The sequence below is a fragment of the Panthera tigris genome, chromosome B3 (genome assembly GCF_018350195.1).
Source record: "Panthera tigris isolate Pti1 chromosome B3, P.tigris_Pti1_mat1.1, whole genome shotgun sequence".
NCBI classification, from domain to species: domain Eukaryota; kingdom Metazoa; phylum Chordata; class Mammalia; order Carnivora; family Felidae; genus Panthera; species Panthera tigris.
Genome location: NC_056665.1, coordinates 1,578,658 through 1,595,850, shown reverse-complemented (window position 1 = coordinate 1,595,850; position 17,193 = coordinate 1,578,658). Strand labels below are relative to the sequence as shown.

The window sequence follows — 17,193 nt, the reverse complement described above, 5'->3', positions numbered from 1 at the left end:
AAAGCAGAACCAAAGTAAGAGGCGTGTGATCAACAACACGCAAGGAAAATATCAAACCGCCCTTCCCCAAATAAACTCCAAATGCCAATAAAGAGCTGATGAAGCACCCATTTACCAGAGAACACCTGGAAAAGACAACGTAACAATGTCATCACTGAGAAGCTGGCCCACAAGCGGCTAATACACAAACACGTCCGTGGCACGGAACCATGAAATAAAGCTGGAGGGAAAAAGAAAGAAAACAGAGAGGGGACTATGAACGAGAGAAGGCGTGGGAAAGGAGACCATCCTGATGGCCACACCACTAATGCCCAGCTCCCCTTCCTCCCCAGCGGCCCCACACATCTTCCCTGCGCATTGTAACTTCCTTTCAATCTTCCACCATCCTCTTCGCAACCAGTGGAAGGGGTTTTACAAGACTAACAGCTGTAGAGCACAGCTTTGACCGCTGTACAGTTATTTGCATCTTATACCCACACTCCTTTTTTTGCTTCTCAAGAGGCACAGAACAATAGTCTCTCTATCGGGAAAAGCGCGCAAACAATTCCCTTCGGAAAGGAGTGGAATGATAGCACGCATCACCTGGCTCACAGTCTAACAAAGACAGGAATTGGAGGGGTAGATACCCAGCAAAATCAGAAAGTCAAGGCTGAACAAGGAGGGCTCAGGAAGAAGCGACGAATTTTAGTCTCCTATACGCAATACCTTCTGCATCAGGTATGAGCACCGGGGCACAACATTTACTGTACTTTAGCTAATTCCAGATCCGATCCGTTACAGAGCTACGGCCTTCTTTGACCTGCTCTCTATCAGATTAATCTCTTTAACCCGATGGCATACCTTGTTTAAAGGAGGCACTTTAACAGGCCATCGCAGAATGCCTAACTGCAAAACGGGCAAAGATATTTTATCCCAACCAAAATTCCTGTGTTCTCTCCCATTTTCTCAGACAGACGTTACCAGATCCTCTGCCCACTGGACCTAAGTACTAGCTTTCCAAATTTTCCTCTGATCTTAATTCAAATGCCAATCTCTGATTGCTGCCGGTTCAGGCTCCTCTTTTTTAAGTGTTTCTTTTTGAGAGTGGGAGTGGGGCAAAGGCAGGGGGGCAGGGGCAGACAGAGAGGGAGAAAGAGGATCCTAAGCAGGCTCCAGGCTCCGAGCTGTCAGCACAGAGCCCGATGGGGGTTTGAACTCTCGAACCTTGAGATCGTGACCTAAGGGGAAGCTGGACGTTCAGCCACCTGAGCCAACCGGGTGCCCGGGCTGATGCTCTTTTAATACAAGAATCAGAATAATCCACACTGTGAAAGAAAGCTGATGAACTCCAATGTAAAATTAAGTCAATTTTGAACCGAAAGTCCCTAATATGTATGATTAGTATACATACATAATCTATTTAGGAGGGCAGGAAGCAAGTTTTCAGGCATCCCTTGTTTCTAAATCAAGTCTCACCTACACTGCCAAGGAGATTATAACATGCATGAGTCAGCAAATTAAGCTCCCTTCAGAGGCTTCATGAATCATTAAGTCAGACCAACACAGTCTGCAGCCGAGTTTCCAGCAAACCCCAAACTATGACACTACAAATCATAAACCTTTATCTGTAGCTACTTATGTATTTCCCTTAACTCAGATCATACCATGCAGGTCCCAACTCTGAGGAGAACGGTGATATAGAAAGAAACAAAAAAAGGCTCCAAAAAAATAAAACTTAGTAGAAGGCAGAAATACTAGGGGGAAGGGGACGGGAACTATTACAAACCAGTCATGGTTCAACAAGCCCATTCGAAATTTAGGCTTTTCTTACAAATTTGAGTTTAAATAAGGAATATCATTTTTGAAGAGGTTTTACAGTTAAAATTAAAGGCAGGCGCTTGTTGGGGGGAAAGGGGGAAGACAAAACATAAAACACAAGTACAAAGAAGAGAATTAACGGTCGGTCAGCAGTCCAGCTTTTTCCCTAAGACAGGTTTCATCCTCTTGGTTCAACATGGGTTTCCTCCTCTGCCCAGACTACGAGACAAACGCTCCATTTGTACCACAGCAAAGGTCCACTCCCAGGTACTCACACGCACGTCCACACAGAGGCTTGTGCTGGCGTGTTCGCGGCGGCCTCATTCGTGACTCGTGACGGCCAAGTACCAAGTCAGCCGGAGCAGCCAACAGATGGCGAGTGGATACACAGATCGGGACGCGTGCACACAATGGAACACTACTTAGCAATAAAAAGCAACCAACCACCGATGACAACACGGAGGAGTCTCTAAATTACCGTGCCAAGTAAAAGAAGACAGACACAAAGGACTACATAATATGTGATCCAATTTATATGAAATGCTACAGAGAGCCACCAGGCAGAATGCAGGTCCAGGGACCAAGGGTGGCAGAGGAATGAACTCCTGAGCGACACCAGGAAACTTCCTGGGGTAACGGAAACGTTCCACATCGTGGTTATAACCGCATTCGTCGTAACTACAACTGCACACTTAAAATTAGCTAATTTTGTTGTATGCAAATTTACTTCGATAAAGCTGAATTTTTAAAAATAATAGAATAGGACAAAAGAAACAGCCGTTCTGATTCGAAACATGATGGAGTCACAGCGATGCTAGGCAGAGGATCTTACTATTACAAGTTTGAGTTACAGCAGGAGGTGGCACGTAAGAGGATTAGGAGTTTCTCCAAGTACCAGTGTTCTACTAAGCAATCATTTTATTTTTCATATCTTAAAATAACGTTCTAAACAATTACCCTCATTTAGATAGAAGCAGAGAAACTTTTCCCTTTCTTACCTTCTCTCTATATCCACTTTTTTTTATCACCACAGTGCCTTGAAAATGACTTGGTACCTTGAACAAGGTCAGCTTGGATTGCTTTTCATTTATTTTTATTTTCAAGTAATCTCTACACCCAACGTGGGGCTCAAATCCATGACTCCGAGATCAAGAGTCGCTCGCTCTGGTGGCTGAGCCAGCCAGGTGCCCCTCAGACCGCTATACAATTAACGTGTTGCTTTACGACAAGCATGAAGTGTGAATGAGAGCTTGAACGTACTTATTGTCAGTTTTTAAAGTTGGGAAAAGGGGGCTTATAATTCAAACAAACTCTACTAAGTATGATTTCCTAGTCCTAAATAGTTTAAAAAAGTGTAACTGACATGAATTTATTGCATTTCAACAAAAGACACCTCCCAAATAAAGGCGGCCTAGCTTATTCCTTTCAGGAATTCATCCTTCTGAATGTTTCCTAACTCTTCAGAAAATGCAGAGAAAGCAATTTCCTCATACTTTCTTAATCACTAAAGTTATGTTACAAAATAACCTGTGTTCTCAAGAGTTTTCAATTCTCAAATAAAAGCTTCCATTTTTAAGAAAGATCCTTCTTTTGAAAAGATCAATAACCAGCATTCAAATATAAAACCTAAAGATAAACTCATAGTAAACCGGGGAATTTGAAGCCAAGAGACTTCTTCAGGGAACTTAAGAAGGACTTAAAAGTTTTTTCAATTTTTTAATGTTTATTTATTTTTGAGAGAGAGAGAGAGAGAGAGAGAGAGAGAGAGAGAGAGAGAGAGAATGAATGAATGAATGAATATGAATGAGTAGGGGAGGGGCTGAGAGAGAGGGGGATACAAAGAATCCCAAGCAGGCTCCAGGCTCTAAGCTGTCAGCAGAGAGCCTGACATAGGATGGGGCTCAAACCCACAAACCGTGAGATCACGACCTGAGCGAAGTCGGAAGCTTAACTGACTGAGCCACCCAGGTGCCAGAACTTCAAAGTATTTTTAAGAAAAATCACATTTCACACATTTTTAACTTGTTTACCACTAAGTTCAAGTGCTCAAAATAATAGCAATTTAAGAATAGCCTTTCAATTTAAACAAATTTTCTCCATTCTATTAGCATAATGGTCATGTCAATATTACCAAGATAAAATGCTCAGACGCATACACCTTCAGTGAACCCACTCTCTCGCTTGCTGACTTCTCCGCAGAGCCGGGAGGGACGCGACAGAAGACACAAATCCAGCCTCAAGAAGTTAGGTGGGGTCCTTTCCCCTATAACTCTTAACAATTAGAAGTCTGAATATATTGTTACTACCTATCCAATAAAAACATACTGAATAACCATTAGGGTTTCAAATGCCATTTTCAGTTTATTATATTCTGTTCACTGAGAATACAGAGTTGATTAAAAAAAATTTTTTTTAGTGTTTATTTATTTTTGAGACAGAGAGAGCAAGGGAGAGGCAGAGAGAGGGGAACAGAGGATCTGAAGCAGGCTCTGTGCTGACAGCTGCGGGCCCGGTGCGGGGCTCGAACTCACCAACCGTGAGGTTGTGACCGGAGCCCAAGTTGGACGCTTAACCAACTGAGCCACCCAGGGACCCTGGAGTTGATGTTTTTAAAAACTTTTTTAATGCTTATTTATTTTTGAGAGAAAACAGAGCGCGGGCAGGGGAAGGGCAGAGAGACAGAGGGAAACAGAATCTGAAGCAGGCTCCAGGCTCCGAGCAGTCAGCACAGAGTCCGACGCGGGGCTCAAACCCACAAACCGTGAGATCATGACCTGAGCTGAAGTCGGATGCTCAACCGACTGAGCCCCCCAGGTGCCCCTAGAGTTGACTTTTTACAAAGTTTCCAACAACCATTAAACTTTTTTTCTATAAATCCTTTTTGATTAATCCCAGTTAACAGTTATATATGTTGCATACAAATATTATGTTGCAAATGGGATAAATACACGGAGAAAAATGAACACAAAAATACCCCTGCTAAGAAAGAGCACATGCTAACTAACACACGAGTCACTTTCCTGGTCAAAGTTAAACCACATCCTTCTGCCTGTTAGGATCTGATTAACACTAAATACTAGAAGCCATCTGTGTCGCTCACCACCGTATGTCCAACACCTGACACGCCTGCAACACAACAGGCGTCCCAGGAGCCCCACGCTTAGCGGACTGGCACCCCCAGGAGCCCCACGCTTGGACAGCGGACTGGCACCCCCAGGAGCCCCACGCTTAAGACAGCAGACTGGCATCTGGCCTGCATTTATCCATATACCACGGACACAAACCCGGAGCCTCTAGACAGCAACCACAGGAAACTAAACCTCCCATGTAAACATCAAATTACCAGTCCTTTTCATCTTTACTTTTTAGGATCAAGGAATGCTTTAACAGCGTAGAACATACTAATCTGGTTTAAATTAGCAACTTTCCTCCTTCCAGGCCAGTAAATGGTCACATTAATCTGTAGCAATCTGAAAATAGTAGGCCAGATGACAAGCCTGTGTGTTTAAGATTTTCTAATTTATACTACGTTCTCTTCAGGAATTTAATGGCACCCATAGATCACTGCAGACATAAGCACTGTGTACAGACATCATCGAAGCAGTAATCTCTTTCTCACGTCGTTAAAATACCCACGTTTACTTTCACTACTTCTACTGAAGAAAGCACCAGTAACGGGACTAATTTTCAATTCTCCCTTCACGGGGGACAAAAATAGAAGCGTATTAGCTCGAAAACTATTTAGGAGGAGTCAACCCCTGAATGTGCACTGATTTGGTTTTCCACATTACACAGAGATCTTGATAACTTTAAATTCCTATGTTCGTGATACCCGATTTATATAAATTGTTAGGCAGGCCTGAATCAGTAACTCCAAGATCGGTTTTTTCTCTTCTGTTTCTAGGTGTGGTTAAAAAACATCAAATAAATTGCTAGGGACCATAGTCTTTGAAGCCATATAGCGTTCAGCCGAAAACTGTTCATCATCAACAACGGGTCCTATAATAGCTCCTTGGTCTTAAATGTTAAAAAGTCCAAGTGGCTCCAGCACTGGCCTCAACATAGTGAAATCAAAGTTCCAATGACCTGGCTTTATGGCAGCCAAAAGCAAAGACCAACGAGAATACGACTCAAAATGTCAAGAGATAAGTAGATTTAAAAAGAGTGTTCCTGAACTGATCACTAAATATGGATTAACAACTTCAGAAAATTACAAATTCCCAGGTCCTACTCCACACCTGCCACATCAGTTTCCGGAGACGCAGACCAAGACTGAGACTAAGCTTCCAAGGGATTCTTAGATTCGAGTGTGAGAACCACTACTGTAGATACATATGGGGAAATATTATTTTAGCACAGAACACAGTAAATACATGTTCGTAGCTGAAAAGAAAACGGTTTCAAATTACTGTAAAGATGGTAACTGGAGAATAATTTAGGTCAACTAAAATTAGGTCAAAGGATGCATCTCAAAAGTAGTCTGTCAAAACACAATGGTTTCCCACTATAAACTTTGGAGAGCCACTATTTAAAATTTTAGGAAGTGCTTTTTGTTGGAAGGACGTAAGAAAACAATGGTTTACAACTAACTACAGTACCTGGTATGGAACGAGGGGTTCAGCTTTTTGCCACTCGGAAGTCAGCCTGATAACTCAAATAAGAATGGTATTAACGGAGATTTGCTGCTCAGAATTTGGCGCAAAAGATTTCGGTGACACTCTGGGGAGAAGAGGGTTAAAGCACGCAGGAACAATTTTTCCAGATGGTCTGTCCCGAACTAATATAGTCCTCTACCCCGGGGCTGATGGTTGCATACACTCTCCTCTCAATTGCTGGAAAGGCACCATGATGGGAGAGGAGATGAGCAGAGGGACCTCCGACTTCGAGATCACAGAATAAGCAAGTGTCTCTCAAAACCCAAGCAGTAACGAGGAGAACGAGAGACAGGAACACAAACTTCGTCTTCAGCAAAACACGAGCCGACTGTAACCCTGGATCACACAACTCGTCTACGACCATGTCGAGAGGGGGAGGCAGAGGTCTTAGCAAAGGGAGGAAGAGCCTGACGGGCTGACGGGAAAGGGCTCGATGTAATAACGGCCATCTGCCCCGCCAGGAAACCTGGAAGTCGTCAGAAAAATGGAAATACGGTGGCGCCTGGTGGCTCAGTCGGTTGAGCGTCAGACTCCTGGTTTTGGTTCAGGTCATGATCTCACAGTTGTGGGACTGAGCCTAGCGTTGGGCTCTGTGCTGAGCGCGGAGCCTGCGTGGGACCCTCTCTCTTTCTCTCCTCTCAAAAAAACAAAAACAAAAACAAAAAAAAAGAAGGAAAAGAAAATTTCTATTTCCCCTCTGCTCACCAACCCCACCCCTACACAAGAGCTCAAATTGCAAACAGAAGTTTCCCAGCCAAAACAGCACACGTAAACAGAAGGATCAAAAAACCACTATTCTTTAAAAGCCTCTTTGTAATAAGCACTGAATAAGCATTTAACATCTCAAGATTGTTAAGTTTAAGGAATTATGATTTTTGGCACATCTCACACTTAAAGCATAGATGTGCTATACACTCATCAAAATCTTGGAGATAGACATTTAGTTCATCTAAGTTATGGAAAATTTCTACCGTAAAATCTGAGGGACAAAACCAGTCCTCACTGACCTGGCTCCAGCTATAGATGAAGTGGTTACATAGGGCCAGATGTGGTTGCAAACGAAGGTTCTTTCAGACCTGTGACGCTCAGTGGAAAAGCCATGGCAGCTGGGGAGGGGTGGGGGAGGACTCTGGAGAGAAAGAAACCCCCGGCTTCGCTCTCTGTGCCTCAACTATTTTGGAGGTGAGGACCGGTGAACTCAAGAACATGGCCAACAGGACCCTCCTATACGAATGCGAGAGACCGAACAGGCCCTTTCTGACCAAGAGGGCTATTTTTCATAGAGAACTGAGCATTTCATAAGATTTTCCCTGGTTTCCTCCTTTTTTCATAAAATAGGTAACATATGCAACATGTACACAAATGCCTGACTTCACAAAACAAAGCTACAATACATCGACTGTGCCTCCATTATTCCAAGATGCTCACATTTTGCACAGGATAAGAACATCTATGGTTAACGTGGACTCTTTCCCTATTTTTTCCTAAACTTCTAAGACCCACTACAGTGCGATGAAGGTTTCCACCAAAAAGATGGAAAGCCATTCAGAGCAGATATTCTGATTAGGCGAAGGAGAGAGGAGCCGGGATCACTCGTGGCCGCCCACAAGGGGCTGACAGCTGACGGCAGGCGGAGGGACGGGGCTCCGGGGCAGTTCCCTTTTGCTGCCTGCACTCTGTACCTTGTGCGTCACTAAATACGTTTCCATCTCTTCTCTTTGAGCTGTGCAAGAAGCTGGAGCTAGCAAATGACAGGCGACAGACAAGACAGCTTTCCGGCAGTCCAGAACGTTCCCCTCTTCCCACCTAAGTCTGGCTCCTTTCCTTCCCTCTGCTAAAAAAAACCCCAACAGTTACTCACTCGTGCAACGCACAAGAGTTCTGGTTAGGGTGACGTATGTCGGTCCTCCTGAAGGAATTCCTGTGTAGTTTCTGTTTTGTCTTAAGGGTATCATAAACTTAAAAACCAAATGACCACAAGCAGCCAGGGAACACTGCTCTCTCGCCGCTGATGAACACAGGGGACCATGCCGCTTGCTCGGGGTGGAGGGAAACTATTTAACGGCTTCTAGTCCCATCTGTCCACTGAATTAACACCGTAAAGGGTTTGGTCTTGAGAAATAAGCTGTTTGTACAATTTTACATTCAAGAGTTTTATCACCTGTTAACCTGGGTGGTCACGCTGAGGTATTAAACGCTGTACGGAAAGGGGGCCTGTTTCCTCGCAGAGACACTGAAGAGCAAACCCAGGGTGGCGAGGACAAACCAGCAACCCCGGTGCTGTTCTCCTCTGAAATAGCTCACTCTTGATTTTCAGGCGACGTTAAGACAGCATTGTAAGAGACAACATTAAAACTGTTACCTACGTGAGACTCATCTGGTGAAGGCAGTTACGCAAGAGGTGCGGGGAACCATTTCCTCCAAAGAGATGTTTAATTATTCTGAGAAAACCGTCCAAATCAGGAGAACAAAATCCGGCTTGGAGTCCAGTCACACGCGAACCAGCAATACACGCCCAGGCTCCTCAGAGACCCCGTGGCGGGACGCTGTCCCTTGCCCCGCACAGCCTCTCCAGTGCCACGTGCGCCCTTCCCTCGGTCTCGGTTGAAAACCCCGATCACCGAATAGATTGCTATACACACTTTATCAACTGACAAGACAATCCCCAAGAATTCTTACTTTGGAAGTATTTGGTTTGATGACTTTCTCTTCCCCCTACTTGCCAGATGGGGTCGCGCGTACGGAGACCTGATCTTCTAAAGAAAAACCTAGAACGTGTGATGCAGCAACGAAACGGCACAGTTTCCTGGAAAAACACGTACCTCTGAGAGGGGTGCTGGCCAGGGGCGGACGTGTCGGGCCACCTCAAATTTCTGCACTGCTTCCAAGGGCGTGACCCTGTATTTTATGGACCCTACAAAGTTGGTATTTCTTTTTTGTTTTTTAAATTTTTTCTTTAATCTTTATTTTTGAGAGAGAGACAGCGTGTGAGCAGGGGAGGAGCAGAGAGAGACAGGGAGACACAGAAGCAGGAGCAGGCTCCGAGCTGTCAGCGCAGAGCCCGACGCAGGGCTCGAACTCACGAACCGTGAGATCATGACCTGAACCGAAGTTGGACTCTTAACCAACCGACTGAGCCACCCAGGCGCCCCGAAGTTGGTATTTCTGAAACACTCCACAAGTTTACAAGGGCAAATAAAAAATACTCAAAAACTGGGATGCCAAAGGCAGCGCGGCTCCTGGAACCAGCTCTCGAAATCCCCGCACCTGGAATTGGACTTTCTGTGATCAAAGCTTCGGCCTCACAGCTCTGACTGGGACTCAGATCAGGGTCTCCCGACAGCTGTCACCCCAGACCTTTCGCTGGAGCTGTGTCCTCCCTGGGGACCAGACACCAAGTCTGCCAGGACCAAGATCCTGGGGTGAAAAAACGAGGGGGGGGGGGACGACGAAGACAAGCCAGTGGCTACGTCAGAACAGGACAAATTATGAAAGGAAGGGCGAGAGTCGGTGACAAACGTTTCACCTGTGTGGTCCCCTCTAACCTTCACAACGTCCGTCACAAGGAGGAACTCTCCTCTCCTCCACTCCAGCGACGAGGGAACAGCCTTAGTGACATGATGGAAGCTGCCGGGCAAACAGCCAGAAGTGGCAAAGCACACATCCCAAGCCGGAGTCTGCGAAACCCAAGCACCGAGCCGTGTGGACAGCCCAAGAGAGCACGTACAGACTCTGACAGGTGAGCCGTGGTCACCGGTCCATTCGAGAGGCCTTTCCTAAGCAGCAAGTATGTGCCAGCTACTGACGGGACGGACGGACGGATGGGGACACACACACACACACACACACACACACACACACGTCTGGACTCCAGTCCCTGCTTTACCACTACATAGCTATGACACCTGAGTAAGGTTCCAGCTTACACGAATGACTCAGAAGGAAATATGCATATATTTCTACACACACATACACAGTCCGAAAAAGAAACAAAAGAATATTGACAAGCAAATAGGACAAAGCATAACAACTGAGAATCTGAGAAAAAAAGGAGTAGGAGTTCCTTGTACTATTCATGCAATTTCTATGCTAAGTTTAAAATTAAATCAAAAAGTTACAGAAAAACTCACAATGGTGGCAAAACAAAATCACATGACCTGCTTGGTAACATTAGCTGCTTAGGTTTAGAAACAGGGTATGTGAATGGTAGTCCAAGATTAGAAACTAAGAAAGTGATTAAAGAGGGGTCTGCCGGGGCACCGGGTGGCTCAGTTGGTTAATCCTCCAACTTCAGCTCAGGTCCTGATCTCACAGTTCGGTTCGTGAGTTCGAGCCCCGCGTCGGGCTCTGTGCTGACAGCTTGGAGCCTGGAGCCTGCTTTGGATCCTGTGTCTCCCTCTCTCTGCCCTTCCCCTGCTGGCATTCTCCCTCCCTCTCTCCCTCCCTCTCTCCCTCCCTCTCTCTCAAAAAACAGACATTAAAAATTTTTTAAATGAAATAAATAAAGAGGCGCGGGAAGCGCGAGAAAGAAGAAACAAGAGTGTTACGACTGGGGCTGACCAAGCTGAAACCCAGTGGTGGGGAGAGGAGGAGGGCGGGAGGGGTGGGGCTGCAGCCACAAGACCCCGCCCCCAGATAGAGACCTCGTCAGCTGTTTAAGAGATGCAAAGTCACCCCACAAGGCGCAGCCACTCCTCCCTCGGAACCGGAAGAGCCGCCCGCACAAAGAGGAGCACACCAAGCGCTGGTGACAGGGAAGACAAAAGGAATCCTCACCCGCGCTGCTGCTGGGACTGTGAAAATTGTGGTTTCTTACGAAGTTAAAACTTGCAGTTCTCATATGACCTGTAATTCCCCTTCCAGGTTTCTGCCCAAGGGAAACAAAAATGTCTGCCATCCAAAAACTTGTACGTAAATGTTCACAGCGGCAAGACGAGCCAAAAACTGGCAACGATCCCAATGTCCACGAACCAGGGCACGGATAAATAAATACAACGTGGTCGGTATCTACACAATGAAAACTAACCAGCAATAAAAAAAGGACAAGCCAAGAGTATTCAATGGGGGAAAGGGCCGTCTTTTCAAAAAAGGTGGTGGGAAAGCTGGATATCCACAAGCAAAGCAATGAAGTTTGACACTTAACACCATGTACAAAAATTAACTGAAATGAGTCAAACACCTAAATGTATAAACTATAAAACTCCTACAAGAAAACACAGGGCACAAGATTGGACACTGGATGTGGCAACGATTTCTTGGATTTGACACCGAAAACAAAGGTAACAACAGATAATCTGAGCATCATCAAAGTTAAAAACTTTTGTCCAAAGGACACAACCAACAGAGTAAAAATAAAAAGGCACCCCACAGAATGGGACAAAATATGTACAAATGTGATTACTGGATAAGGGATAAATATCCAGAATATATAAGGAACTCCTAAAAGATCTTAAATAGACACCTCCCCAAAGATGACATACTCATCTAGGCCAATAAGCACATGGAAAGATGCCCAGCATCACTGATCATTAGGAAACGCAAATCAAAACCACACTGAGATACCACTTCGCGCCATCTGGATGGCTATCTTCAAAGAGAGAAAAGTTTTGGTGAGGATGTGGAGAAATCAGAACCCCTGTGCACCGGCAGTGGGAATGTAAAAAGGTACAGCCTCTGTCAAAGAGTGTGGCGGTTCCTCAGCAAGTTAAATCCAGAATTACTACATGACCCAGACATCCCGCTTCTAGCATAGAAGCAAAAGCTGTGAAAGCAAAACCTGGAAATTATTTGACCACCAACGTTTACAGCAGCATTACAGAAACAACCCAAATGTCTGCAGACAGACATGGTGAGACAAAGTGTGATCTATACACTCACCATGAAATATTATTCTGTCTTTAACAGCAGTGAAATTTTCGTATGTGTTACAAGATGAATGAACCTTGCAGATCGCATGCTAAGTGAAATAAGCCAGATACAAAAAGGACAAATTCTGTATGATTCCGCTTATACAAAGGACTTCAGGGGCGCCTGGTTGGCTCGGTTGGTAGAGCATCCAACTCTTAATCTTGGAATCGTGAGTTCAAGCCCCACATTGGGCACAGAGAAGAGGAAGAGAGAGAGAGAGAGAGAGAGAGAGAGAGAGAGAGAGAGAGAGAGAGAGAGAAGAAAAGAAAAAACCTCAAATTCTCAGAGACACAAAGAAAATAGCAGTTACTGGGGAGCAGACGGTGAGCTGCTGTTAAATGGGCACAGAGTTTCAAGATGGAAAAAGTTCTGGAGACGCACAACAGTGATGGCTGCATACCAGCGTGTGTTCATTCACTTACAAGTGATTTAATGCATATGTTTTATGCGTATTTTACCACAATAAAAAATAAGAAAAGAAAAAAGGACCAAGCTAATGACAGATGTCACAACATAGGTGTACCTCAAAAACGTGCCAGTGACAGCAGTCGAACTCAAAAGTCCACATTAAAATATGGGATTCCACGTACACGTTGGGAAAGAGCAAATCTACGGAAACAAGGAGCAGATATACTGGTTACCCAGGATCGGGATTGGGAACAGGACCCGTTTACAGACAGGCTTGAGGGATCTTTCTAGAGTGACAGACATGTTCTAAGTGGAGTGTGGTAGTAATCACACAACTGTGTGCATTTATCTAAAATTTCTAAAGTGAACACTTATTAAATGGGTGAATTTTATGGCATGTAAATTATACCTCAATAAAAAAAATTTTATTTACCAAATTAGAACTTAAAAAAATGCACACGCCTTCTGGCGTGGGTGCAGATAAACTAGATTTTATACAAACTAGCTCAGCTTCCTGGCGAGACTATAAAGCAGTGCAGCTTTTCTCCAGAACAACAGGTTAAAAATGCTTCCAGTCTGACCCAAAATTCCACTTCTTTGAATTCATCCTAGGGACATAATCAGGCAGCACTGTTTCTAACAGGAAAACTACTAATCGCAACGGGAAAAGAATAGGGGGCTGGCTCAAAAACCACGGTGCTTCATTTAACAGGGCACAGGACAGCCGTGAACCGTGATGCCGTCACTAGACTTCTGCACGCAGGTTACCGCCCGGGCCGTCTCCTTTCACGTTGCACCTTTAGCAACCGACACGCTACCTAAGCACGCAGCAGACGTTCGTGTTTCATGTGACTGAAGATTACAAGGAAAGATTTCACAATATGAAATTGTGATTCCTCAAAAAATTAAAAAAACATTTGCACGTGCACAGGAAAAAGAAGCCTAGAAAGATATAAAAGCAAAATATCAACCTTCATCTCTAGGTAGCGAGATTAGGAGAGAAAAATTTTTTAGCCTATCCATTTTCTAAATTTTTACCAATTAACATGTATTACATTCCTCAACTGGAAAACAACTTCAGAGGTGGAGCCGTCTTCAGAGGCAATAAAGTGTAAGGCTTGGTCTACGCAGTGGGGTGCTAAAGGTTTATGGAGACAAGTCAAGAGTGTTTTAAAATTTTTATTTATTTATTCAACAAAAATTAAGCACTTCCTATGTGCCAGCCACTGTTTGGGGCCCCGAGATACAGGAATAAATAAAACAAACCCAAATCCCCGCATTCACAGAAGTGGAAAGTCACCTGGATGCTTGAACGAGACCAAGTAGAGCTGAACCCCGGCGCCAGGACCCCCCATAAACACGAGAGTGATGCCCGCAAGACGACGGACCCGCAAGCTCACCGGGTTTTTGCCTGGAAGAGTAACAATCCGCCAACAGCAAAGGGAGCGAGTGAACACAGACCTCGCGTCCCTTTGAGCTGCTCGGTGTGGAGGACAGCGCCAGCAGCCACCAACTGCGAGAACCGGTGGCCTCTGGGGAGAGCCAATCTGCAGCGAGGGCAGGCAAGAACAAAACACTCGTGAGGAGTTAGATCCTGTCCCCCAGAAGAGAGCCGTGGGGCACGGGGCGGAGGACACGGCACTTGGCACGGGAGTAAGACGGCATGGCAGGAACTGACGGACCTCAAAGTTCTTCACCAAGTTTAGGCGGTCTGTAGCTGAGGAGGTATTCTGAAGGTCAACGATGCAAGAGGAACCGTGACGTGGTCCTCAGGTGCTGGGCCAGTATGTCTCATTTATCTCTGTGTCCCCAGAGTCTAAAAGAGAGCCACGTCTGTGGGCTAATACAATCAAAAACCCTCAATGATTTGCAGAGAGCACCCTTAAACTTCAAAATTCAACGCAGCTCCGTAACTTGTTCCAAAAAAATACCTTGGCCTGACTTCGTAATTTCTTTCAAGGGAACTTTATCGTCGGCTTTGCCAACATGGCTTTGTAACTAACACCTTAGTGATTTCTGACCTCTCTTTCAAACGCAGACCCGTCAAGTCCTTACTATTTCACACCCCAACCTTTTATGCAATTACACCTGGTTTAAGCCCTCGTCCTTCCCGCTTCTCTGCCAGTTATGCCTCGATCATCACGGTAAGTCTCACTTAATCTCTTGTCTTCTTCCAGTAGCTACGCGTGTGCCATTCTCACTTCTGCTGCCCGTGTTACTAACCAGTGAAGCTGAACTCTGGGTACCTTAAATGACGTACACTTGAACAGACTTTATTAAAGAGGGGCAGAGTGACCTCAGTTCAAACCGCAGTGGATTCTTACTAGCTGTGTAACCTTGAGCCCCTTACTGCCACCCTTTACTGCCGAAGTAAACGCTAACTCGAAGGCACGTGATCAGACCACTCTCCAGATCAATAATCCAATGGCTCTCCATCACCAACAGAACAGGCTCTGCTGGCCTCTTTCTCATCCATTTCTGCTTCACGGGGGTCTTGAAGCTCTCAGCTTCTCTGCCGTTAATTATCATCTTGCCCACGCTTTGCTCTCCAGCTACAAGGCCTACCCTATCCCATCCCTTTCACGCACTCTGGTTAACTTTTAGTATCTTCTTAACCTTAGTACAAGCACTTTTTCCCCGTGTAAAGTCTGTCATTCTCTGCTCCTATTAAACCTGATGTCTTTTCTCTTCATATCACTAAACATTTTAATCCTTTGTGGATGTTTCCCCAAGATATCCTAAGTTCCTGGCATAGCACCCAGTAGGCGCTAAAGCAATTTGGGGGATCAATATTCATCAAATATTTGTCAATGTGGATACCCCCACCAACAGCTCACAGGGCTAGAAATTTACAAATGAGTAACTACGTAAAGAAGAAAACACAGTGCTCAGTACACCACCATTTTTATCTGCACCGTAGCCACATCAGAAGTTTCTGTAAAGGAAAATTAAGGAAAGGAGAGTGACTCATTAATAAGTCTGTACAAAAAAATTCTGATTTTTAGCTCACAGGAAACCAAAGAACCAGAAGACGTGAACTCCTCAGAAGGCAGGGAGAAGGCATGGTCCCGTTCTTACAAAGATCCTTGACAGCTGGGACCCGACCAATGCCACCATCTGACACTCACTGGGACAGGAAGGAGCACTCCCTTTCACCTCTCCCAGGCAGTCATCTGAAAGTGACCCCGAGATCACAAACCCAAGGCTCACAAAGATTAGTAAAAAGTGACTCAGATGGCCACGGAGCTATCAAAACCTTCCTGGCAGTCTCCCCACCTTGACTATCTTTTCCTCTCCAAGTAGATCTGAATGGCAAGATCACGCGCCGGTGTCAGACTTCCCAAATTGAACACAGGCTCTGCCACTCAATCAGCTGTTTGACTTTTTAAGTGGCCTGCACTCTTTACGCCTCTGTATCATCATCTGTGAAACGGACAATAACAACACTCAGTTCATGATTCTGTTGTGAGGACTTGAAAAGTTCCTGTGGGAACAAAGGGAAACTTCCTTAAGCTGATAAAGAATCTCTATAAAAATCGTACAGGTAACATCACACTTGATGTGATCCCACAAAGACCAGAAACAAGGCAAGTGTGTCCCCTCTCGCCACTCCTTTTCAACATGGTACTGAAGGTGCCAGCTAATGCAATAAGACAAGAGAAGGAAACAGAAGGTATGCAGATTACAAAGGAGGAAATAAAATTGCCTTTGTTCACAGATAACGTGATTGCCTTTGCAGAAAATCTGAATCAACAACAAAAAACTTCTGAAACTAGTAAGTGATTAAGCAAAGTTGCAAGAGTAAGGTTAATATAAAAAGCCAACTGCTTTCCTATACACCACCAAAGCGGAATTTGAAATTAAAAATATAATACCATTTACATTAGCATCCAAAAAAATGGCATACTTGGGTAGGATAAGACAAAATATGTATAAAATCTATGGGAGAGAAACTGCAAAACTCTGATAACAAAATCAAAGAAGAACTAAATAAATGGAGAGAGAGTCCATGTTCATGGGCAGGAAGACTCAGTATTGTCCAGAGGTCAGTTCTTCCGAAATTGATCTATAGTGAAATCCCAACTAGTTATTCTGTGGCTATCAACAAACCGATTCTCAAGTTTATATACGGAGGCAAAAGACTTATAACAGCCAATACAGGGGTGCCTGAGTGGCTCAGTCAGTTGAGCCTTGACTCTTGATTCTGGCTCAGGTCATGATCATACGGTTCATCGGATCTAGCCCTGTGTCGGGTTCCGAGCTGACGGCGCAAAGCCTGCCTGGGATATTCATTCTCTCTCTCTCTCTCTCTCTCTCTCTCTCTCTCTCTCTCTCTCTCTCTCTCCCCCCCCCCCCCGACTCTCCCCCACTTCTGCACACTCTCTTTTTTTAATGTTTATTTATTTTTGAAAGAAAGAGAGGGAGA

At 44.9% G+C, this 17,193-nt stretch overlaps 1 protein-coding gene across 5 annotated transcripts in view; it reads right to left on the bottom strand.

Annotated features, from left to right (window-relative positions):
- Positions 1-17,193, bottom strand: part of ZFAND6 (zinc finger AN1-type containing 6) — a 74,551-nt gene that overhangs the window by 37,906 nt on the left and 19,452 nt on the right. For 2 of the 5 annotated variants that reach the window (XM_042987891.1, XM_042987890.1), the window contains exons 1-3: positions 14,450-14,620; positions 14,168-14,314; positions 12,883-12,968 (exon numbers count right to left, since the gene is read on the bottom strand). The exons of the other annotated variants lie outside the window; for them this stretch is intronic. The gene's annotated coding sequence lies outside the window, so the exon portion shown is untranslated. Of the gene's footprint in view, positions 1-12,882; positions 12,969-14,167; positions 14,315-14,449; positions 14,621-17,193 lie in introns of those variants that run through there. 5 annotated transcript variants of the gene reach the window in all.